This window comes from Pogona vitticeps, chromosome 1, assembly GCF_051106095.1.
Source record: "Pogona vitticeps strain Pit_001003342236 chromosome 1, PviZW2.1, whole genome shotgun sequence".
Lineage (NCBI taxonomy): Eukaryota > Metazoa > Chordata > Lepidosauria > Squamata > Agamidae > Pogona > Pogona vitticeps.
The window spans coordinates 67,835,816-67,861,572 of NC_135783.1; the positions used below are offsets into that span (position 1 = coordinate 67,835,816).

A 25,757-nucleotide genomic window follows, 5' to 3' on the forward strand; every position below is an offset into this window, starting at 1 on the left:
CTGCATTGACCTACAAGGCATTGAAAACTGATTAATCCGTAACTGGCCATTTTTGTACAATTTTTTTCCCCGGTCTGTAGGTCGATTCTCCAGCTGCAAGTCGAACCTAAATTTTGCGGCCAGAGAAGTATGTAACTCGAAAAGTCTGTAAACGGAGCTGTCTGTAAGTCGAGGGTCCACAGTATGATAATGAGAGATAAATAAGGTGACTTCAACTTATAACAAGCCTAGTGGATGTTCAAGATAAATGAGATATTTAAGGAGTAGCTTTACCAGTTCCACACCACCAGTAAATTCCCATGGCTAAGTGGAGACTTGAGCCCAGTACTCCTGAGTCCTAGTCTGTTCCTTTGTCCACTACAACACACTGGATATAAATAAGATATAGGGAGCAGATATCCCTCAAACAGTATGCACCCCATATGTAAGAACTATCTGTTTTAATGCTGTCTGTGAGTATTGATGAGTATTGCACCACTATACTGTACACAGTTGCAGTTTTGAACACTGATTAATAAAGGGTAAGACAGTGAATTAAATCCAGGACATTTAAGTATTTGAACAGCCATTTGGAGAAGCTGACTTGGCCCACTATAGTGCCTTTTTACTACCTTCCACTTTAATGGGAAATACTGTAATAGTATGAGAAAGAGAATGATGGGTTTCATCTTTACCGGGTTTAGGAAGAGCACAAACTAAAATTACAGTAGGTGGGTTTAAAATACCAATTAAAATTTGATTTGCAAGGGGGAAAATAGTACATTAACCAAATCTTTGATTGTGTAGTCCATAAAATGACTGTAGAATTATATCTGTTTGGAAAAGAAGAGAAAGATTTATGTAGAATTAATTGTCTTGATACACAGTGATAAGAACTAAGCAAGGTGGTATACTTGTAGGTTGAAAGCCTGTGTGTGTTTAACTATTTGTTGTTTAGTTGTTAAATCATGTCCTACTCTTCGTGACCCCATGGACCAGAGCACACCAGGTCCTCCTGTCTTCCACTGCCTCCTGGAGCTGGGTCAGATTCATGTTGGTAGCTTCGATGACATTGTCCAACCATCTCGTCCTCTGTCGTCGCCTTCTCCTCTTGTCTTCACACTTTCCCAGCATCTATAGTGACCCATTAAACAAAATTCAACTATAGTGTCCCATTAAACAAAACTTTAATCCCACTGAAAATATGTAAGATTGGATGTACATGCCCAAACTTTCTATAAACTGGAGAAAAATGGAATATTCCAATTATATGGACACTTTGGTTAGCAGAATCATATGTTTTGATTGGTGTTATGTGCTATCAAGCCAAAACCAATTTACAGTGACTCTAATAGGGCTAGTCACATATAATCTAAACCACATCCCTTATGAATACACAGTGGAAGTGAAGAACAAACTTAAGGAACTCGATTTGGTGGACAGAGTGCCTGAAGGACTTTGGATAGAGTCTCGTAACATTATCCAGGAGGCAGCAACAAAAACCATCCCAAAAAAAGAGGAGAGTGCAAAAAACGGTCTGAAACTCAACATCAAAAAAACTAAGATCATGGCCACTGGTCCCATCACCTCCTGGCAAATAGAAGGGGAAGATATGGAGGCAGTGACAGATTTTACTTTCTTGGGCTCTATGGTCACTGCAGATGGAGACAGCCGCCACGAAATTAAAACGCCTGCTTCTTGGGAGGAAAGCGATGACAAACCTTGACAGCATCCTAAAAAGCAGAGACATCACCTTGCCAACAAAAGTCCGCATAGTCAAAGCTATGGTTTTCCCTGTAGTGAGGAAATCAACCCTGAGTGCTCACTGGAAGGACACATCCTGAAGCTGAGGCTCCAATACTTTGGCCAGCTCATGAGAAGAGAAGACTCCCTGGAAAAGACCTTGATGTTAGGAAAGTGTGAAGGCAAGAGGAGAAGGGGACGACAGAGGATGAGATGGCTGGACAGTGTCATCGAAGCAACCAAGATGAATTTGACACAACTCCAGGAGGCAGTGGAAGATTGGAGAGCCTGGTGTCCTCTGGTACATGGGGTCACGAAGAGTCGGGCACAACTAAATGACTAACGATGACGAATAGGGCTTCCAAGCTAAGTGAAATATTCAAAGAGTAGTTCTACAAATTTCACTCCCCCAGTGAATTTTCATGACTGAGCAGGGATTTGAACCCTGTTCTCCAGACCCCTAGTTTATTGCTCTATTCACTACACCATACTGGTTCTCTGGTTGAGAACATGAGACAAATTGCTCCATATATCATGATGATGATGCTTTCTCCTTAATTTTAACATCTTTAATTACTTCCTGGCTCTAGAGACAAGTAGAAAACCCACAGTTATAATTCAGATACCTTGGATTATAACAATTGTTAAAATCCTCTAACTATTATTTATCATTTTTTGGTATGTTTTGTTGCTATGATTTCAATGATTTATATTGTTTTAATTGTATATATGCTGTTGTTAGCCGCCCAGAGTGGTAGAATTTACTAGATGGGCGGGATATAAATCAAATAAATAAATAAATAAAATATTCCTATTTTAGAGGTGGTTCATCCTATAAAGCTGGAGAAGTTAGGTAGAGACTGAGTAGACACCAAAATTTATGTTTGTATAATACTCTGCTATGTTAGAGTAGCAATTGCTGTTGGCACGGAGTATACCCTGCAGATATGAGCTAATCCTCAGCCTGGCAACCAGACAAGATAAAGCATCTTCTTGGCTAACCTTGTGTATGTTCGTATGCAAGAAATAACTTCCTAATTTCATTCCTTCGGATTTGAAGATGTTGGCTGTGTTCCATTATTGTACACATTTGCTTTTGCCAAAGGGTATCCTTTTAAGGACCTTCTTTCTACCCCCCACCCCCTGTGCACACTCCATAGTTTTGTCATTTCTGGCACCCGTTTTGGTATGTGTGAAAATGTGAAAAGAAATATGTGTTACCTAGACCGCCTGAGAAGCTTTGCAATCATGAATGAGTTGAGATGCCTGACTTTGCCTGCCCTTGCAGGTGGCAGAAGTCTGCTGAGATGCCAGATGACAGTCTAAAAGAAGAGAAATGGGAAGAAATTATTAGAATAGAAATAGCTTTTTCCAGGCAGTAAGCATTTTGAAGTCTAGCCTCTTAAAGAGAAAAGACTGTATAATCATGTTGCTCTTCAGACCTAGAAATAGTCAGACTGCTCTCTCCGTGTGTGTGCATATGTGCAAGGCATACACATATAAACACACACACTTATTTATATTTCCTCTGTTATCCAGAAGCGTTTGTTCAAGGATGCATGTATGTAATTTTGGGTCAATTGCCACCATCCACCAGAGTCTTTTTCCAGTCCCAGCCCTTTGACATGAATGAGAAATTGGACCAGGACAGATAACCAACTACATGCTCTTCTATTTAAGGAGACCCCTTTCTGTATGGCTCTGTTGGGTACCATTGGATGAGTGTGAGACACAGATGGAAGAGTTGCTTTTAAAACGTAATTTATTGTATTACTTGTTCACTGCAGCTGCTTGCAAATCACTGATGTCAACATTGCTTCTCTAAAAATGACTCATTGTACTTCCCATTGTGATGACATTTTGATACTTTTTAGTGCATTACTTAATATAGTGTGGGTTGAGCAAAGTATAACCTTAGAGTTGCTTGTAGCCACCACAACTGGAGGCTCGTAACATTGTACAGGAGGAAGCAACAAAAACCATCCCAAAGAAAAGGAAATGCAAGAAACCAAAATGGCTGTCCAATGAGGCTTTACAAATAGTAGAGAAGAGAAGAGAGACAAAATGCAAGGGAGATAGGGAAAGTTACAGAAAAGTAAATGCAGACTTCCACAGAATAGCAAGGAGAGACAAGAGGGCCTTCTTAAATGACCAGTGCAAAGAAATAGAGGAAAATAATAGAAAGGGAAAAACCAGAGATCTGTTCAAGAAAATTGGAGATATTAAAGGAACATTTTGTGCAAAAATGGACATGATAAAGGACAAAAATGGTAGGGACCTCACAGAAGCAGACGACATCAAGAAGAGGTGGCAAGAATACACAGAGGGAATTACACCAGAAAGATCTGGATGTCCCGGACAACCCAGATAGTGTGCTTGCTGACCTTGAGCCAGACATCTTGGAGAGTGAAGTGAAGTGGGCCTTAGAAAGCATGGCTAACAGCAAGGTCAGTGGAGGTGATGGCATTCCAGTGGAACTATTTAAAATCTTAAAAGACAACGCTGTTAAGGTGCTACACTCAATATGCCAGCAAGTTTGGAAAACTCAGCAGTGGCCAGACAATTGGAAAAGATCAATCTACATCCCAATCCCAAAGAAGGGCAGTGCCAAAGAATGCTCCAACTACCGTATCATTGCACTAATTTCACACGCTAGCAAGGTTATGCTCAAAATCCTCCAAGGCAGGCTTCAGCAGTAGGTGGACTGAGAGCTCCCAGAAGTACAAGCTGGATTTTGAAGGGGCAGAGGAACTTGAGACCAAATTGCTAACATGCACTGGATTATGGAGAAAGCCAGATTTCCAGAAAAAAACATCTACTTCTGCTTCATTGACTATGCAAAAGCCTTTAACTCTGTGGACCACAGCAAACTATGGCAAGTTCTTAAAAAATGGGAGTGCCTGGCCACCTTTTCTATCTCCTGAGAAATCTATATGTGGGACAGGAAGCAACAGTAATAACTGGATATGGAACAACTGAGTGGTTCAAAATTGGGAAAGGAGTATGACAAGGCTGTATATAGTCCCCCTGCTTATTTAACTTATATGCAGAATACAACATGTGAAAGACTGGACTGGATGAATCCCAAAATGGAATTAAGATTGCTGGAAGAAATATCAACAGTCTCAGATATGCAGATGATACCACTCTGATAGCAAAAAGTGAGGAGGAATTAAAGAACCTCTTTCTTGGGAGGAAAGTGATGACAAACCTAGACAGCATCTTAAAAAGCAGAGACATCACTTTGCCGACAAAGGTCCACATAGTCAAAGCTACGGTATTTCCAGTATCGATGTATGGAAGTAAGAGCTGGACCATAAAGAAGGCTGACTGCCGAAGAATTGATGCTTTTGAATTGTGGTGCTAGAGGAGACTCTTGAAAGTTCCCTGCACTGCAAGGAGAACAAACCTATCCATTCTAAAGGAAATCAACCCTGACTGCTCACTGGAAGGACAGATCTTGAAGCTGAGGCTCCAATACTTTGGCCATCTCATGAGAAGAGAAGACTCTCTGGAAAAGACCCTGATGTTGGGAAAGTGTGAGGGCAAGAAGAGAAGGGGACGACAGAGGACAAGATGGTTGGACAGTGTCTGCGAAGCTACCAACATGAATTTGACCCAGCTCCAGGAGGCAGTGGAAGACAGGAGGGCCTGGCGTTCTCCGGTCCATGGGGTCATGAAGAATCGGACACGACTTAAAGACTAAACAACAACAAAAGAGGGTAAGGCAAAGCGGCATGTGGTTATTCTAAAATTAAAACCTCATATTTTGAGTAGTATTGGGCATTTCCCATTGGGGTTACTTAAGCTACTTGGGATCATGTTAACTTTTATGACTCTCTATATTTTCATGAGTTCAGGTCCCTAAAGTACAATTAGATGGGGGTGCCATCATGATGAGATATTTCTTTCTTGTTCTCAAAAATCTTCTCAAATATAATGTTGAAAAACATGAATTAGAAAAATTAGAAATTAACTTTACATTTGATTTTGTTGTTTTTCCATTTTGCCATGTGTTGGAGTATGAGTAAGTAAAAAATGACAACAGTTTGGAATTATGATTCGGTTGTCAAAGTTTAAAAAAGGAGCAGGAAAATTATTTTTCAGTGCCAATCATAATCATTGGGTTTTCTTCCCCCCCCCCGCCCACACCACAAAGCAAGACCAATGTAAAAAGATACAACCAATTTAGTATAAGGTCCAAGGTTATCTCAGCTGGGAGTGGGTAAGGTTGCTGCTGAACATTCAAAGATTAAAAGAGGGGGAAAGGTTAAATAAGACCAGGTGGCTTGGTAGCATATTCTTGTTCACCGAACATTGCTACTAAATTGAAAAACAGGTTCAGTCTGCAGGTATTCTAGAAGCATGGACAGGAATGCATGCTAAATGTGAAAGCATCAGCTAAGAATGAGAGGACATGAACTGTGGAAGGCTGTAGCTGCTGTTTGCAACTGTTGTTCTACTTTCCAGGGCAGAGATTATGGACAGGCATAAGAAACACCATTCCAGAGAACAACAGGCATTAATTAAACCAAGATATGTCATTGACTGTGGACCAGGACATGTGCTAACTTTACGATGTGGGAGCGACAAAAGCATTACTCTTTTATCTGCCACAGGGTTAATATGAAAAACCCTGGATCATGTACAATAAACGTGTGTTATGATTCTCCCTGACAACAGTGTCAGTGTTTTAAAAACAGCATCCACTGGTCTCATGCTGTCATGGAAAAAGCTGGACTGCAGCTCCTCCTTGTGTTAGTCTGGGGCTTCTTACATTATTCTAGTATGAGAAGAAGTACTAACAGGGAGCCTGTGATGCTTGCACCAGAAGTGTAATGTCAATAGCAGTCCTGAGAAGTGGAGAAGATGTTGCTTCATTAAAACACACAGACAGCTCATAGCTGGCTCACATCTTCATTGTGCAGAAACATAGCAGAATGAAATCTCTGGAATAATTATTATGGATATGATCCTGTCATGTAGGGATGGCAGAAGTAAGGTCCGCCAGACATTTTTGTGGCTCCCACACTGACTTTTTAAAACTTGAATGGGAGGACCTTATATCTCAAAAAGTTTTTGCCTTCTTCAGTTTCAGCCGGGCTGTGCTACACAACATGGGAGGGGGTACCAGCAGTTGAAAAACCTGCTTTCCTTTAGATCCATACTTTCCTTTAGTGTTTACAACTATTTGCTCTGTTCTTTGGAGCCAGGATTAAGAATATTTTACAATCGTTTTCTGGATTTATGATAGTGACAGAAATCTTTGACTTGTCTTTGCTTATAAGGATGAAGAACTGCAATACAGTATTCTTCTTACTATCAAGGATGCAGAGGAACTTGTGGTCTTGCTAGACTTCACTACTAGCAAGAGAAATGTTTAGCACAAAAATTTTCTCCTGTTGCACAAAACTGAATAAATCAGGTAATTGCAGGATTTGTATGATTTTAGAACTAAAAGCATTCAATGGGTTGTTTGCATCTTTCTCAAGAATCTACCAGTTCTTCTGTGATTAAGAATCAAACCAGTCTTTCTCTTTTTGCTTTGCTTTGGAAATACAAAGTATTCTGAAGTCACTTTTTGTTAGATATAGAAATTCAGAGGATATGGGAGAGAGGTAACTGTCTCACACTTATTTGAGGACGAGGAATTTAACAGGGTTTGAAAATTCTTTGTTGAGTTGTGTCACATCCATTTTTCTTGTTTTAATTCTTGGGAAGAGTAATGAAAAAGATTAGTAATACATTACTGAAATATTAATCTTAGAGCAACAAGTAATGTACAGTGGTGCCTCACTTGACAACGATAATGCGTTCCGTTAAAATTGCTGTTAAGAGAAATTGTCGTCAAGCGAAATTAAAAAACCCATTGAAATGCATTAAAAATCGTTCAATGTGTTCCAATGGGTGAAATACCTTGTCGTGCAGCAAAGATCCTCCATAGGGCAGCCATTTTCTGGTGCCTGTATAGTGAGGAATCCATCCTTAACATAGCGGGGAGCCATTTTGCACAACGGGCGGCCATTTTGAAACCTGACGATCAGCTGTTTTTAGATCGCCGTAATGGCTCCTGAAGCAGGGAACCGATCGTCGTAAAGAGGTTTTTCTCCATAGGAACATCGTTTTGCAATCGCAATAGTGATCACAAAAAACCCATTGTAAAGCGGATTCATTGTTTAACGAGGTAATCATTAAGCGAGGCACCACTGTAATTCTAATGTTTTACTCTTAGAGCAACAAGTAATGAGTACTATTTTGCTTCTTCCAAAGAATGTTGCAAAATTGTGGAGAAGGCCTGTAACAGTGGAGGGGAAAGCTAGTTGTTGGGTGAGTGAGAGAGAAAGAGAGAGAGAGAGAGAGAACATGGGGGAAGTTATACTTAAAGTAATTTGACTCTTTGTTGTTGTTTTTGTTTAGTCGTCGTGTTTGACTCTTCGTAACCTCATAGACCAGAGCACGGCAGGCCCTCCTGTCTTCCGCTGCCTCCCGGAGTGGGGTCACATTCATTTTGGTAGCTTCCATGACACTGTCCAACCATCTCGTCCTCTGTCGTCCCCTTCTCCTCTTGCCTTCACACTTTCCCAAGATCCGGGTGTTTTCCAGGGAATCTTCTCTTCTCATGAGATGGCCAAAGTATTGGAACCTCAGCTTCAGGATCTGTCCTTCCAATGAGCACTCAGGGTTGATTTCCTTCAGAATGGAAAGGTTTGTTCTCTTTACAGTCCAGGGGACTATCAAGAGTCAATTCTTTGGCGAGGTGGCCCTACCTCTAGTAGATGACTTTTGGGGCTCTTTTGGGGTGGCTACATGGAGGAGTCTGGCCTGGGAAGTTCTGGTGGGTCAGGCAGATGACATTGGGAAAAGACACACAAACAGGTAACGCAGTCCCAAACCACATTACAATTCTGACACGAGTTTCAGAATCTTGAAACTGATCCAGGACACAATGGGTAACCAGCAGAGGCTGGTCAGCACTGGGGTGAGGGAGTCAAATTTTCTCACACCAGCTGCCAGTCTGGCTTGCATACTCTGAACCCACTGTACTCTCCGTGCCAGTCTCAAGGGAAGCCCCAGGTAGAGACCATTGCAGTAGCTGATCCAAGAGATGACCAACGCAGTCAGTTCTTTAGGATCTCTAAAGACAGACCAGGTTCTTCTCTTGCTCAGTTCTGATTCAATAATGAGGAACTTTAGCAGTTTACTTTAGCTGGTTTCTGGTAAGAAGCGTTTGGAATGGTCTTTCCTGTTTTTGGAATGTTTAGTGATTTCTAATAATTTGGTGTTTTTAAGAAGCTCAGTTGAGTTTTCATGAGGTTGGGATACAGAAATTACTTTATTTTCTGTTAATATAAACTATCTCTTATTGAAGATATTTTTCCAAGGAACTGACTGCATTGACAAATAATGCAAGAAATACTCCAGGATTGGAACTGTGAGATTTGCATTATTTTCCATTGACTACCCAACATAAATGTCAGTGTGAATCAGCTTGGAATCTCATGCCCCATCCATAATTTTGGCCTCCATCTCTAGGTTTCTCCTTTTTTTTAAATCAAAGCATTCTCATATGTTCAGATTGTATGATCTTTTTAGCCGATGTAGAGGGATTTGTAGCCGTTGTATTTGAAACCATTCCAGTTGCCACAGCAGCAGCATGAGAGGCACCTAGCTGTCTTAGCACTACAAAAGCCAGCCAAAGAAAGAAAGAAAGAAAGAAAGAAAGAAAGAAAGAAAGGTGGTCAGGAGGAGAAAATTCAGAGTGCACAAGGAAATTAACTGAGGAAATCTTGACTTCTTGAACGTGACTTCAGAGCAGGTCCATTTTCCTCCGCAGTGTAGTCATACCCTAAGTAATGCAATAGCAAATGTGTGTATGTGTAGTGTAACAGTTTTAAAATACTTGATTTTTCTGTTTTTCATATGTATTTACACATATGGTGATGCATTTTCTTAGACGACTTTAGTTGGCCACTGTGAAAGGAACATCTTTTTAAAAAAACATATTTGGGCTTAATAAATTGAAGCGTGTCTGAGCACCATTTCTCCCTGCTCCTTGGGTGCATCTAATGCTTTTTCTATGACCCATTCTATTTATTAAAAAAAACACACACACTCACATAACCCTATCTGAACATAGTTTGCAGAGTCTACAGTGAAAGAAAATGGCTTGCTCATTCGGAGACTGCTATCTAGCCTTTGCCCCCTTTCTCCTTCAGGAAACATTAAGCAGGCATCCCTGACTGGTATCAGGGATGAGGTCTCCCTAATACGAATGGCCAGCCAGAGCTGTGAAATGATCCAACTTTATTGGACACAATTCAGCTCCTCTCATAGCACACTGGTGTGCCCTGGAACACAGCTTAGGACACAGGTAGGGGCATATCCTCAAATAAAACTACTATAATCCTTTTAAAAGCAGACCTTTGGTACTGTAATATTGGAAACGCATCCTGGGCAATTGCTTCTTTTCAAAGCTTTCAATTCATTATAAATGATCTCCAAATTTTTCTCATGATTAATTCAGCTTGGTCTTCTTGGGACTCACCATCCCTGTCCACATTAGATATGAAGCTTGTTTTCTGATGTGTACAGCTTAAGAAATCCATAGATTTTGCTTTCCAAACAGCTGTTCAGTTCCTTGCAATAATGTGTGATTAGCAATTTGAATATCATTATTTATGGCCTTTATCCAGCTCTGCTGAGCTAGAGCTTCTCCCCTTCCCCTCCTTCCTCTCATCCCTAATAAGTATTTCATTGATTTTGCCAAAGAAGTGCTGTGGTTTTACAAGAATGGCTGGTGGTATATTGCCTCCAGTATCTTGGGGCTCTTGGAATTAGCCTTGGAATCATATTGTGTGGCTTGTGATTTTTCCCCGATATGTCTGTTCCCAGTTATGAAGATGTTGCCCAAAGCAGGGCAATGTATATCACTACATGCTGAAAGTTAGCATGAAATTTGCTCATTAAATTAAGACATTTGTTGAGATTCTATGGAAATTATATTGCCACAGAAATATAATGACGTCCTATATTTAAATTATAGACTGAAAAGCAATGGGCACCTAAAATCCATGTTATTTTGTTCTAGAAGGTTAACTGATTTTGTGCCCAGTTATTTATGGGTCTAAGACATCCCATTCCAATACCTAGTTTTAGTTTTGAATATAGGATCTAATGAATCGTCTCATCTTCATTTTGCCAGTGTTTAGATGGGCACATATTGTGTACATTACAAAGCTGCTACTTAGTTTAAGTGAACAAAATCCCTTTTCATTTTAGAGGCACACTGTTATGGTAAGAGCTGCCAACTGATCTGAAAATCAGACCTACAGACTCTGCCTTTTCACTTCAATATAATGGCTGCTCCATGTAAATAATGATTCATTGAACATTTCTCGATAGCAAAATAAATGCAGAAATCTTAAGAATGCTTGAACATTGATCCTTTGCATGTCTGGTTCTCCTGGATTGGTTTCTGCATCACAGTGAGGCTTTGATTCTCTGTAGTCAATATACCATTCAGAGTAGAAAAGCTAATATCTCCCCCCCACCCTCAGTTTTGTTACTTAGCCAGCATTTTGTTCTGTCACTGTCAGGGGATTTTCCTGGCACCTCGTTGTCTCCTTCTGTCCTTGTGACTTTGAGTTTCTTTCTTTTTTTTCTTCCTTGTGGCTGATTTCCAGAAGCTTTGTGCTAAATGGAGGGAGGAAGATGGGTGTCAAAAGGAGTTGGAAATCTGTCCTTCTTCCTATGCTTTGAATTCTTCCAACACAAACAAACTGCAGCAGGTTTCTGCAATGCCTATTAAACCATATCTAAGTTCCTATGTTAAGAGTTAAAAATCTTGTCTGTTTGCCATTATCTCTGTGTTGGTATAGAGACAAGTGAAACCATAGGTCATTCCTTCCGTATACAGTCACCTGTGTTTCTGTACATGTCTTCTGTTTTTATTTCTCATTGTTTGTAATAGTGCCTTCAGTATCTCACCTTTAAGAAACTTTGTGAACTCCCTTCTTTTCGAGTAATTCTGATCCTGGAATCTCTCCCAGTATTTACTTAATTTTACTGAAAAAGTCCAGAGTTCACATTATGCTTCTCTCAACTTTGTGTTTCCACTGTATAAAAAATTCCAAGAGGACATGATTACTATTACACAAAGTTTTCAATATGTTTACCTTGTTGACCAGTAAATGAGGATCATACCCCTTGTCATATCTTCTATATTCTTGAAGATGTTCTCAGCAAGGCAAGTGAGGAATTTGATGAACCTTACATTCCTAAGAAAGAAGGACTTCCAATTATTACCATGGCTGTTGAAGTCTCCCATTGCTATTATTTCCCCCCTTTTTGAATCTTTGGTAGTCTGAAGGGCATCATCCAAATCGTCAATCTAGCTAAGAGATCTGTAGCAGACCAGTGGTGTCATTTATGTTTCTTCCTGGTTTGATTTTTAACCAAATGCTCCCTATCAGCGTTTTGTGATCCAACTCCCCATAGCTATACACAGCTTTTATAGGCATTGCTCCTCCCCTACTCTTTTTGTTTGCATTTTTAAAAATAAATTGTACCTCTCAGTCACTACATTCCAATCATGAATCTTATTCTATCAGGCTGCAACAATTACTATTAATATTTCTCTCTGTGTGAAGAATCTCATTTTATTTGCTTCTTATGCATGGTATTTTGGGGCATTATATCTAGATGCTTCCTTATTGCCGTTCCTGTTTCTGATGTACCACTCTTGCTCTTGTCCCCCTGTCCTTTGGAATATCATCTCCCTCTTGTGGAGAATTCAAGTTAAAGCCCTTCTGACCAGCTTTGGAACCCCACTTGTGAACACATTCTTCCTGACCCTGTAAGATGTAATCCATGGTTTGCCAGGATTCCTTCATCATGGAAGTGTAGATCATGCCCCCCCAAAAAAAACCCCTTTTCTCTGTAACACCATCTGTGCAGTCAATTGTATTCTGACTTTTCTTCCTCAAGCATTACCTTCAACAGGAAGGTGAACCAACCAGATACATAGTCAGTTGTTTACTTCAAGAATTTTTACCTCACTTCCAGGAATACAGTCTTCAACAGGCACCATAGTGCCGCACAAGGACAAACCATATATTCTTGAGAGGTGAGCAATTAGGACATAAGAGTGACAATTGTATCCTACTATTCCTCAGTCAGCAGGAGAAACTTGGAGATAGCACAGACATAATGTTTTGCCACTAGTAACCATACTAGAGATTCCAACAAGACCCTCCATGACAAACCTCTTACAATCCATACTTCATAAACCAAAGAGCCAAAACCTGGCAACAGGCTACTAAGGGAAATGACCAGAAACCTAAACACCATGTTTGACATTCTTCTGACCAAGATTGCCACCAACCCAACCAACCCTGCCCTCTGGAAACACCTGCATGGGAATCCATAACCACAGATTCCTGGGTACTCTCCATCATCAAAAATGGCTACCGCATCCAATTCTTCAAACTTCCTCTGACAACACACATCGCTACTCCTCCGTCACAGCGCCTGCAAGAAGAAATAACCCATTTACTTCTCAAAGATGCCATACAATCCAAAACAACACCAGGTTTTCTCTTGATATTTCACCGTCCCCACGAAAGACGGGGGTCTTCGTCTTATTCTAGATTTAAGATTATTAAACAACTACATAATCACCAGAAAATTCTGCATGGTTACTCTAGAATCAGTTCTTCCCTTACTTCGAAAAAATGATTGGTTCACCGTCATAGACCTAAGAGATGCTTACGTTTATATTGCAATACATCCCACACAGAGAAAATTCCTTCATTTCCAACTTGGATCACAAGCATACCAATTCAAGAGACTCCCATTTGGCCTTGCAACAGCTCTGAGAGTGTTCACCAAGTGCATGGCACTGGTAGCCACCTACCTCAGACTTCAAAACATTTTTGTCTTTCTATGTATCGACGACTGGCTCCTTGTAGCACACTCCCATCGCAAAGCTCGACAAGATACCCATTTCACCCTCACCCTTCTTCACGATCTCGGTCTAACTATCAACGAACAGAAATCAAAATTAAAACCTGCAAGGAGTATACATTACATAGGCGTGCTCATAGACTCCACATGAGCTTGCACATTCCTTCCTGAAGAAAAGAGACAAAATATCTTCACCTTACTTTGTGGCTTCACTCCACATGCCTTGATTCCTGCCTTAACAGTGCAACGAGTTCTAGGCACCATGGCCGCTATGACGTCAGTTGTACAGCATGTGTGTCTCAAAATGAGATCTATCCAATCTTGGTTTCTGGCCCTATTTGATCCACTAACAGACTCTCCCCACACTCTTCTAAGAGTCACTCCAGAACTGGCCTCTCAACTTCAATGGTGGCATTCCCATACCAATCTTTCTGTCGGGTGACCGTTCCAACAACTTTGCCCACAAATACAAGTCACTACCAACTCCAGTCGCACCGGCTGGGTGGCTCATTGCAAATCCCTCACAGTCCATGTCAAATGGTCTCACAGAGAAAAACTGCTCCACATAAAGAGTTGGAGCTACTAGCCATCATAAAGGCCTGCAAGGCTTTCAGAAACCTTCTTTTGGAAAAATGGTACAGATCGCCACCGACAATACCATAGCGATGTACTACATCCTAAAAACAGGCGGCACCCACTCCCTAGGTCTCCTCTACCTGGCGGTCAATCTCTGGGAGTGGTGGCTGCAACATCACATCTGTCTCACAGCCTTACACATCGCTGGTCAAGACAACGACCTAGCAGACTTGCTCAGCTGTAAAGATGCCCAAGCTCACGAATGGGAACTACATAAATCAGTATTCCACCAATTATGCTGGAAATGAGGCACTCTCGATCTTTTTGCCTCCTGAGCAAACCGGAAATGCCAGCTGTATTGCTCCTGAGCAGGAATAGGAAAACATTCCCAGGGAGACGTGTTTGTCGGCCGTTGGCCCAAGACTCTTACCTACCTTTTTCCGCCGTTCCCTCTCCTCCACAAAGTTGTCATCCAACAAGACAAAATCAATGGCATTGTTATAGCCTCTTGGTAGCCGAGACAGACTTGGTTCCCAGTTCTCTGTAGTCTCTCATCGGAGATCCACCATCTCCCCCACCTGCCACACCTTCACACACACAACTCCCACGTCCTACACCCAGACTTACCTGTTCTGCACCTGGTAGTGTGGAGGATTCTTCCTCATTAATGAACGTTCTTCATCATGCCAAAAAAACATCCACAAGGAAAGCCTACCTGTACAAATGGAAGAAATTTTGATCCTTTACCAAATCTTCCTCATCATCCTCCATCAATCCATCACTTTCCACTGTTTTCTGCTTCCTCCTACATCTCAAATCCAAGGGACTCTCCATCTCATCCTTGAGAGTCTACCTTTCAGCAATAATATCATACCAACCTCGAAATTCTTCAGCAGCAAACTTCTTCAAACATCCAACAACAAAATGTATTCTGAAAGTCTCTCTCATATCTACCCCAATACTCAACCTCCCTCTCCACAATGGTCACTAACTCTTGTTTTGAAACAGCTTACCAAAGCTCCTTCTGAGCCTTTAGCTACTGCTGACTTAAGACTCCTCACCTTTAAAACAGTTTTTCTTATAGTCATCACCTCAGCTCGACAACTAGTGAATTGGCAGCTTTACGCTATGACTTCCCTTACCTACAATTTTTTTACCGATAAGGTGAAGTTACTCATGGACATTTCCTTCCTTCCCAAAATTGTGTCTCAATTTCATGTTTCCCAGCTGATTGTCCTTTCTTCATTTTTTTCTGTTGCCTTCTTCAAACCAAGAAAAAATACTCCATACGTTGGATGTTAGAAGAGCTCTTGCCTTTTATCTCCAATATACCCAGCCTTTTAGACAGTCATCTCGTCTCTTCATAAGCCATCAGCTACCTACAAAAGGCAGTCAGGTGACTTCCCAATCTATTTCCAGATGGGTTGCCTCTACCATTCATTTGGCTTATCAACTTGCTCCTTATCCTTGTAGGATCAAGGTCTCGGTCTCATGTTATATCATAAAGAGCAGTGATGTTTAACTTCTAGTATTCTGAAAACATTTCTAAGCTCATATTGTGTAATCTGTGGCACTTCAGCCTTTCTATTAAGAACAGTGGTGATACTTAAGTTTTCAAAAGCTTGTCAGCAGACAGATTTCAGTTCAAGTGACATTTATATTGAAGGAACAAAAAACAACAAGAAGTGTATGCTCCATCAGGGAGCATAGTGTATTTTTGCTATAATATGTACCAAGTCTTTCTCATAAAATGATAGATGGGTTAAGGATGCAAGTTATCTAGAAGCTAGTAGATACAATACATGCTCAAAATCTGAAAGGGGTAGACAACTACCTGCACTATCTTCATAGCATCAATAGTAATGATCTGCTTTCTATTAACAGTTCTGAGATCATCTTGAACACAAACTTAATTTTATTGGGCAAATATATATAGGCATATTACCATCATCATCTTTGAAAAATAGGTCTATATCTTGAAAATATCCTTGACCAAACATGAGTTGATCCAGAGAAGGTAACAGTTTGCTTACTTTCTGATTCCTCTAATGATAGTAATAGATACTAGTGAAATCTTAATTCAAATCGAAAGGTCAAGATCATAATAGATTACAAGACACTACAAGAAGGCAAATCAGCTTTATGTATATTATTATAAAAAGCTTTAGAATACTTTGAAGATTACTCATCTTTTTCCAGTTTAAGTACAGTCACACACAAAACCATCTGCCAGTTTCTCTTATCTCGATTAAAAAAACCAGTCTTACTATTGGCAAGACAGGATTTAATGAGCTTCTGGAATGGCAAGCATACACACAGCTAACCTTAATATATGTTAGCTGACATCCACCTGGAAGAAAGTAATCTATAAAATTACTGTTTTGGTGACTAGGGCTAGGTAAATTCCTATCTTTGTGGTAATATGGAACCAAAAAAATTAAAACTATATTCTTTGTGACCCATTTCTACAAAATGACTTACTAGTGGCACATCCATCACTTTGTTTCTAATCCTTCATTGGTGTTCTTGCATCCTGATTTTAACTGGCATTGTTGTGCTCCCAACATATGTTTTTGAACTATCATAGATTGTCAGGAAAATTAAACTGGACCATGGGCATGTTGACAATGACCTAGATCTAAAAACAAAATACAGCCCGGCAATATGTCAATACATTGACAGAGCACACTACACCTCCTACATTTGAAATGTCCTGTTGGCAAGATACTTCACTGGGTCCTTGTGCTAGTTAAGATGTCAGTGTACATTAAAATGTGCTTTAACTTCCTCATTCACCTAAAACCAAATTTAAGCATTTTCTTACAAGATGGAATATCCCTCAAGAGATGCCAATTTCTAAAAAAACATTCTCCTTAGTTGACTAGCCAGAGAAGTATAGTTGAAAGTGAAGACAAATCTATATTGGGTGATCTCTTCTTTATCTCTCAATAGCATTTTTCTATCCCCTGCCACTGCTCTATTTCTGGCACGTTCCACTATTTTTTAGGATAGCCTCAACTCTTGAAATCTGTTGCCTTCTTATCACTTTCTTCTAAACATACCTTCTCCTCTGTAGAATTTCTTTTAATTCTAAGGAATTGTCCAAAAGGCAAATGCCTTCTCAAGTGCCAAAGATGAAATGACTTGTAGTGCAGGAAAGTATTAGTCCTTTTCCTTTCTGAATGGATGCACAAATAATCTATTAGTTGAGGAGTGGAAGACTGTTGTATCCAAATATGAGATGTGGTGACTATCCCATTTCCATGTATATTTAATATTTTCATCAATTTCCATTCACAAAAATTATTTATCTTATACTTATCCCTGAACACAATGAAGAGATCATCATTGTAACACCAGAAGACTGCCAAATCACCAAAAAAAGGATTAACCATAATGTAATTAATTGTATTGTGTTCCAAATCTGCCATGAAAAGACAGGTAATACTGTGGCCAACAGTGCACCTCATAGCTACTCCCTTAATCTACAGAAAAAAATATGTTCAGTTTTTTTAAAAAAACAACGTATTTTCCATAATAATATTCAAGATCACCAGCAAAAAATGTGAGGGTGGGGATTTAAAGAGGAACCATCTTCCCGAGCTATTTCCACAGTGCACCTTGCCCTTTCATGGGATATTGAGGTATATAGGGAGGTAACTTCAAGTGTCAAAAGGACTGCCTTACTAGAAACATTCATTCCTTAAATTTTAGTTATGAAATCTTTGGTGTCCTTAATGAATGTTGCGGTTTTGGGTCAGTAAGGAATTCAGATATCAATTCAAATATTTAGATAGTGGGTCTAATAAAGAATCAATTCCTGAGATTATTGGTCTTTCAACCGGTGGTCTCTTCTTTTTATATAATTTAGGGAGTACATAAAATTTAGGCATATGGGAGGGGGGATTTTTTTTAACCAGTACCTGCATAGTTGTTTCCATTATCCAACCAGCCACAACAGCCTCATTCAATGTGACCTTAATAATATTGGCAGTACATTTGGTAGGATCATGATTTAAAGGTTTGTAGAATGTCTTGTCCTGTAGCTGTCTTTTAACCTCATTAATGTAGTCATATTTGTTCAAAACCACTTTTGCCCCTCTGTCTACCCTCTTGAAAACGAGGTTGGGGTCCCTGTCTAAGTTATCAATTGCCTCCAATTCCTGCTTAGTGATATTGTTACAGGACTGGTTCCGTTCCACCTCTTCCAATCTCTTCAGTACTCTTTTCTCGAACATATTTATATTCATGTCATATACATTGGGGTTAAATGTTGATTTTTATTGGAAATTTGTTGGTACTTCCTGTATAGGGATACTAACTAACTAAAACAAAAAAAGGGCACATATAAGAAGTGAAGGGGAAGCCAGACCACAAAGGAATAATACAGGTAAGTGGCAAGAAATTGCAGGGAGGGCATTAGGCAGGCAAAATCTTAGAATGAGATGTGGCCAGCTAGAAGCATTATTCAGGGATGTGCGTGGCAAAATATAAAGAAAAGTAACATTGGCTCAGTTACTCAGAGGAGATGGGAAAATAATAATGGCAATCAAAGAAAAGGCAGAAGTGTTCAATTCCTATTTTAGCTCACTCTGTCCCCAAAGGACAGACTATGACCCTCTAGACAAATGTGAAGTGCAGGTAAAAGGGACAAGATTGCAACTGGAGATTGATAAACAAATAGTCAAGAATAACCGTATTACCTTGAAAGAATTCAGATATCCAGGGCTGAATAAACTGCATCTTATAATGTTGAAGGAACTGCTTGAAAAACTCTAAGAACCATTGTCCATTATTTTCTTGAAATCATGAGAAATGGGTGAGGTGCTAGATGACTGGAGGAAGGCTAATGTTGCCCCTGGGTACAAAAAAAAAGTGGGGGGACATTGGAACTACAAAGCAGTGAGACTGACATCAATTCTTGGGAAAATGCAGTAATAACTAGAAACTAACACAGATTTGTCAAGAACAAATCCTGCCAGACTAATCTGATCTAATTTTTTGATCAGGTCATCTCCCTGATAGACAGAGGAAATGCTGTGGACATAGTACAGTATATCTTGGTTTCAGCAAAGCTTTTGACAAAGAGCCCCATGATAATCTTTTAGCAAGTTAGCTAGGTGTGGGCTGGATAGAGCAACTGTCAGGTGGACACAAAGTCAAACCTGGGCTTAAATTAGGCTGAAACTGAGAGATTCATATGCACAACTGAAAACCAAGTTATCTGCACTAGATACCATCAGAACAGAGTACATGTGTAGGCATAAAGTTGCAAATATCATTTTTCAGCAGTTGTCTAAATCTTATAGATTATTTGCATCTTTACCCCACATATTACCATATTTCCCCAAAAATAAGACAGGGTCTTTTATTAATGTTTGCTCCAAAAATGCATTAGGGCTTATTTTCAGGGGATGTTTAATTTTTTTCATGTACAACAATCGTCATTTATTCAAATACAGCCATGTAATCTTCTTCTAGTTGCTGCACAATGGTAGAGGGTGGAGTTTCACTTAACTGGGGCTTATTTTGGGGGTAAGGCTTATATTACGAGCATCCTGAAAAATCATACTAGGGCTTATTTTCAGATTAGGTCTTATTTTCAGGGAAGCAGGTATATATTCTAGCCACATCCGGTTTTACAAAATGAGACTGTAGTACTGTAGTGGGACAAGCAGTTTATCATATATAAAACAATATTTTTTTTCAAAGCCAGACATTATACTTCTGGATAAACAACAAAGAGAAACATGCCTGATACAAGTGGAGTTCCATCGAGAAACAACTTCAAAAGCACAGAAAGTACAAAAATGGCAAAGTTCAAAATGTTAAGGTGAGATATTAAAAGAATATGGACACAAGATCACATTCTCCTCCTCTCCATACTAATTTCATTTAGTAGTCCTTCCAAAATCTTTGATTATCATTTGAAAACAATTGCCAGTGACAGCTGATTTGCTTCCTCAGATCCAAAAATCACTGATTCATTTAATTATTCTGTACCACCCAATAGAGTAGTATACACTATTTTACAAACAGACCATCTCACCTGCAGAGTTTTGGGAGTTGATTCCTCATATTTAGGCTTAACTCTTTGGTCTGCCCCCCAAAAACAGCAAAGCTGAGAAATAAGAAGTGCAGTTTTATTATAATAGTAATCTTCCCCAGCTCTGGCCTATTCTACCACAGCAAACTGCTTCCACATGACTGGATTTGAAGTGAATTTATATTCATATACATCAACACAATGTGACTCTACACAGGAAGAGAAAATAGAACTGCCCTGTACCACAGAATAATAAAGTATTGGGCACAGTTTGAATAGTGTTTGTACAGTATGTTGAAAGGAACACAACCTAGCTTGAGGTCTTACTTAGAAGTAAGTGTCAGAGAAATCATCAAGGTTTATTGCAGCTTTGGACTGACATGCCAGAATGTTGAGCCAGTGGCAAGAGAGTGAGGGCAGAAGCAAAAAACACACACACACACATACAAAAGTTGGTTCTCCTATAATTGGAAAACTATTTTAAATATGCAAAATTATACTTCAGTCTTCTAATTGCATTGTGAAAACAGACCATTTTATGAGTGAAGCAAATCCAGCTGAAATAACGCTGTGACCATGTTGAATAGTCTCCATGTATAGCCGCCACAGAGGCTGACCTACAGCTGTGTATTACTGGCTCAGCTGCTTTAATTATGTATTTGTTAGCTGACAGTCAACTTTTAGGGGATGATTAGTCAGATCTGTTTCACACAAGCGATCAAATGTATAGGTATTAATCCTCACCTACAAGGGGTTGCACAGTTTAGATAAAGCTGGCAGCATTAGCTTTGGGTTATTTGCTGGCTTTCACAAAGGGTGAATAGACATTCTTTACAGTCTTCCATTGCCCAAACAGTAATCAGTTGGCAAGTATTATGGCCCTAGGTGAATGTCAGTGTAGTCCAGAATGTGTCCCTGAGAGCTACTATTATGACACTTTGTATGAATAAGAACTGCATTAGCAGTTATGCTCTCTGGGATAAAAATGATAAGGCAGAAACAAATTTCTCCCTGTAGTGCAGTCTGCTGCAACATGGAGCATTATTGAGCCTTTATACCTTAGTTTGAAACATCTTACATTTCTGTTCCTCTGGTTTTTTTTTTTTTAATAGACAGAGGTAGATGGAATAAGATCTCCACAAGGTAAAATCAAAATGCAGTGTTTCCTTTCTCCATACTCCTCTACTAAATTCAGATAAAATTTGAACTTTTTACGTAGGTAGTGGTTGATGTTTCTGCTCATGCTATGAGAAATAATTGGCCTCAATCCAGCTGAAATGTCACAAAGAGTTTGGGGTTACCGTGAAGACCAACACATTTATTCAGTCATAAGCTTTCATGAACTATTGCCCACTTTTTCAGATGTGTTTGAAATTGAAAAAAACCCTTTGTTGTTTTTGGTGCGCCTGACGAGAACAGCTACCCCTCTGGAATTAATGTGATTAAAACCTGTTGAAACCAGCACAGCAAGATAGTTGTAACTTAGCTGAATACTATTCCTTTTTTTTTCCTGAGGTGTTAGAACTAATTCCATCTGCTACTTAGTCTTCATGTACTTCCAAAAGAGGATCGCATCACAGCCTTTGATGTGCCTAAAAGCTTTTCTGCAGTTCATCTTTCATTAAAAGGCTTTGATAGTTACTGGTCTGTGCTTGTGGATCTAAGGATTTTGTAGTTAAGTCGGAAGCTCTCACTGGACTTGGGCATGGAGATGAGATTTGGAGGCTTGCAGAGCACGCCTCAAAGAAGAGGTGAGGATTAGCAGCCCAAATTTTAGCCCTATCCTCTGACTCCTTCTTCAAATCCAGCTTACCCAGCTGGCAATGGCATACAGCCACAGGGAGAAGGAAAGCGTGTAGAGTTGGAAGATGTTAATCCACAGTAATAGCCCATTCATAGCAGAGAATCTCTGAAATCCTGTGGTGTGCAGGAAAATGTAGAGAACCAAGGAAGAAAAATTTGACTTCCTGGGTATTGGTTTAAAAAACCCAATTTTTCAAAAATGCAGGCCGCATACTATATAAAGGTGTGCGTCCATGTATGTTTTTATTGTAAGGAGTCCATGGTGATTGCATATTTTCAAGTTCCCAAATCTAAATTCTACCTAGAGTAAATGCAAATTTTGCAACAGACATATCCTGCAACAAATGGCAAGCAAATATAAACATTTATTAAGTACTGATGAAGTCTTGATTTGTAAGGAATGTGTGTGTTCAGTCGTTTAGTCGTGTCCGACTCTTCGTGACCCCATGGACCAGAGCACGCCAGGCCCTCCTATCTTCCACCGCCTCCCGGAGTTGTGTCAAATTCATGTTGGTTGCTTCGATGACCCTGTCCAACCATCTCATCCTCGGTCGTCCCCTTCTCCTCTTGCCTTCACACTTTCCCAACATCAAGGTCTTTTCCAAGGAGTCTTCTCTTCTCATGAGATGGCCAAAGTACTGGAGCCTCAGCTTCAGGATCTGTCCTTCCAATGAGCACTCGGGGTTGATTTCCTTTAGAATTGATAGGTTTGTTCTCTTTGCAGTCCAGGGAACTCTCAAGAGTCTCCTCCAGCACCACAAGGAATGTGTAAGGAATGTGGTGTATTCTAAAGGCATTGTGATGATGACGGGGAGACTTGGTGGGATGGAGCTAACAAGATAGGGGAGAGAAAAAACACTAGTGCTGTTGCAGTGGCTGCTTTAAACAGTCAGCCAACAGTGTGCACTCAACATGGGAGAGTGGTATAAAGTGCCATTTGCTAAACCAACAATTTTGCTGCATGCAGATGCCGCTCCACCCATTGCCAGTCACTTGAATGATTCCTCTCTGAGATTCAAAGGCCCTCAGATTTGACCACAGGTACAAGCCTGCGCATACCATCCATAAATAGGATACTGTAGGTTTCAGTGTATGGACTCTTGTGACAGTTTTAATCACTGCAGGATTCTCAATTATACATAGCTGGGAAACCATAAAGTAACCTAGGTCCCAGGCGGTCAGCCATCTGTGCCAGCAATGGGAGAGTTCTGCTAGTGTAGCAAGAGTTATGAATTGTGCCATGAAGCCTCACAGCCTGATAAATCTGAAATCTATTCAATTTTATTTGTTTTGCTTATACAGTAAATATATATGCTCCCTTTAGGAATTATATTCTTACAAAGCATATTATAGTAATATGGAAGTTGAGAAAATTTATCATGAAATAAAATCATAATTTAAACTAAAAGCTATCAATCACAGTAGCACTTAACAGTGACAGTGAGCAATAACATAAAAAACAAACAAAAGAACTAAATCTGCAAGTGACCAAAAAATGAAGCAGCACCTCAGTAACAAGAACCAAGTTAAAATCCCTCAAGTTTCGAATCAGCAGCAGTAAACATGTACATTTTCAGCCTATTTAAAAATCTAGAATAACAGTAATCTCAAATCCAAGACCTCGTTGGGACAGAGTTCCACAGCTGTGGAGCCACCACTGAAAAGGCCTTCTTGCCAGACAAATGCCCTCCGGCCTTGTACTGTTACTTTTGAAAAGCAATATACGTGTTGCTCATTAGAAAGCCTTCAAAAGTACTCAGTATAGTTAACAGGGTAATTGGAGAGGGGAATAACATCCAACTATTTCTTACGTTGTTTATGACATTAAACATTTTGCTTTATTCTAAAACTACACCCCGGGGACCTGGCTGACTGCTAGCCAGTCTTCCTGGAGTAGCTTCAGTGTTATGTTACTCTGACGTTAGTAGTATTTGGAAGTGGTGGCAGAGTCCTGTCTCTGTAGATAGTTCTTGCCTCTGTAGATAGATTAGCTGGGCCTCAGAAACAAATCTCAGCATGTGGATAGGGTGATAAGGATCGAGGCATGTCAGGCATAAAACAAATGAAAAAAAAAAAAGAGTACATTGTTTAGGTATATGGCTGTGGAGCCAAAGGTTGGGAGTTTGAGTCCCCACTATGCCTCCTTCAGAGGGGCTGGACTTGGTGATCCATAGAGTCCCTTCCAGCTCTCCAGTTCTAAAATTATTATTATTATAATTCTGGATCAGTATACTTGTACTTTCAATACACTAAGAAATGTGCTGAAAACTAACATTAGTGGGTTGGCACCCACCAGTTAAATCACTTGCAGTTCACAAAGCATCTGTAAAGGCAACCTTAAGTACTAGAGAGCATTACAGTAGTCTAGCTTGGATGTCACTCTTATATGGATAGCCAAGGATGGTTGTTTCAGAAGTTGAAATGGGGAAAGAGCTGGAAGACATCTTAACCCAATAGTCTGGGTCGATGATCTAGTCATGTCACCTGAACTTCAACCAAAATGCCAAGATGGAGACTGTGGGCATGACAGGTAAGCTAGTGTTAGGGTTATTTCTCCCAGGGCAGGCAATGAAGTCCTTTTTTCCATCTCTGCAGATAAAGGACTGGAAAGCAATGAAGTTGCTCTTGTCAAGGCACATGGTTCCTGTGTTGTCTTGGAGCAGAGGTACTTAAGTAACATGGCAAGCAACATATAAGCAAAGCTGGAGATTAAATGTGGATGGTACAATTAAGTAAAAATAGTTGACTGAAGCCATATTATGAGCACTGTCTAATGTTTTAAGGAAACAGAATTGCAGTGCAGTGTAGTTCTGCTTTACTGGTAATAAATGTCCTCTCACTATTGGTAGTTCCTTAGGCGAGGTGGCCCTACCTCTAGTAGATGACTTTTGGGGCTCTTTTGGGGTGGCTACATGGAGGGGTCTGGCCTGGGAAGTTCTGGTGGGTCAGGCAGATGACATTGGGAAAAGACACACAAACAGGTAACGCAGTCCCAAACCACATTACAATTCTGACACGAGTTTCAGAATCTTGAAACTGATCCAGGACACAATGGGTAACCAGCAGAGGCTGGTCAGCACTGGGGTGAGGAAGTCAAATTTTCTCACACCAGCTACCAGTCTGGCTTGCATACTCTGAACCCACTGTACTCTCCATGCCAGTCTCAAGGGAAGCCCCAGGCAGAGACCATTGCAGTAGTTGATCCAAGAGATGACCAGTGCAGTCAGTTCTTTAGGATCTCTAAAGACAGACCAGGTTCTTCTCTTGCTCAGTTCTGATTCAATAATGAGGAACTTTAGCAGTTTACTTTAGCTGGTTTCTGGTAAGAAGCGTTTGGAATGGTCTCTCCTGTTTTTGGAATGTTTAGTGATTTCTAATAATTTGGTGTTTTTAAGAAGCTCAGTTGAGTTTTCATGAGGTTGGGATACAGAAATTACTTCATTTTCTGTTAATATAAACTATCTCTTATTGAAGATATTTTCCCAAGGAACTGACTGCATTGACAAATAATGCAAGAAATACTCCAGGATTGGAACTGTGAGATTTGCATTATTTTCCATTGACTACCCAACATAAATGTCAGTGTGAATCAGCTTGGAATCTCATGCCCCATCCATAATTTTGGCCTCCATCTCTAGGTTTCTCC

At 40.0% G+C, this 25,757-nt stretch overlaps 1 protein-coding gene and 2 long non-coding RNA genes across 6 annotated transcripts in view; 1 reads left to right on the plus strand and 2 right to left on the minus strand.

Annotated features, from left to right (window-relative positions):
* LOC140706997 (uncharacterized) overlaps window positions 1–6,847 on the minus strand; it is a 36,535-nt gene extending 29,688 nt beyond the window's left edge. The window contains exon 1 of the long non-coding RNA XR_012087010.2: window positions 2,944–6,847. This is a non-coding gene — a long non-coding RNA (uncharacterized LOC140706997). The remainder of the gene's footprint in view (window positions 1–2,943) is intronic.
* PRKN (parkin RBR E3 ubiquitin protein ligase) overlaps window positions 1–25,757 on the plus strand; it is a 982,733-nt gene that overhangs the window by 524,809 nt on the left and 432,167 nt on the right. The gene's annotated exons all lie outside the window — the stretch shown is intronic.
* On the minus strand, window positions 11,368–24,800 carry LOC144585912 (uncharacterized). The gene is made up of 2 exons (XR_013540535.1): window positions 14,890–24,800; window positions 11,368–13,251 (listed from the first exon to the last, which is right to left on the minus strand). It is a non-coding gene; the product is annotated as an uncharacterized LOC144585912 (long non-coding RNA).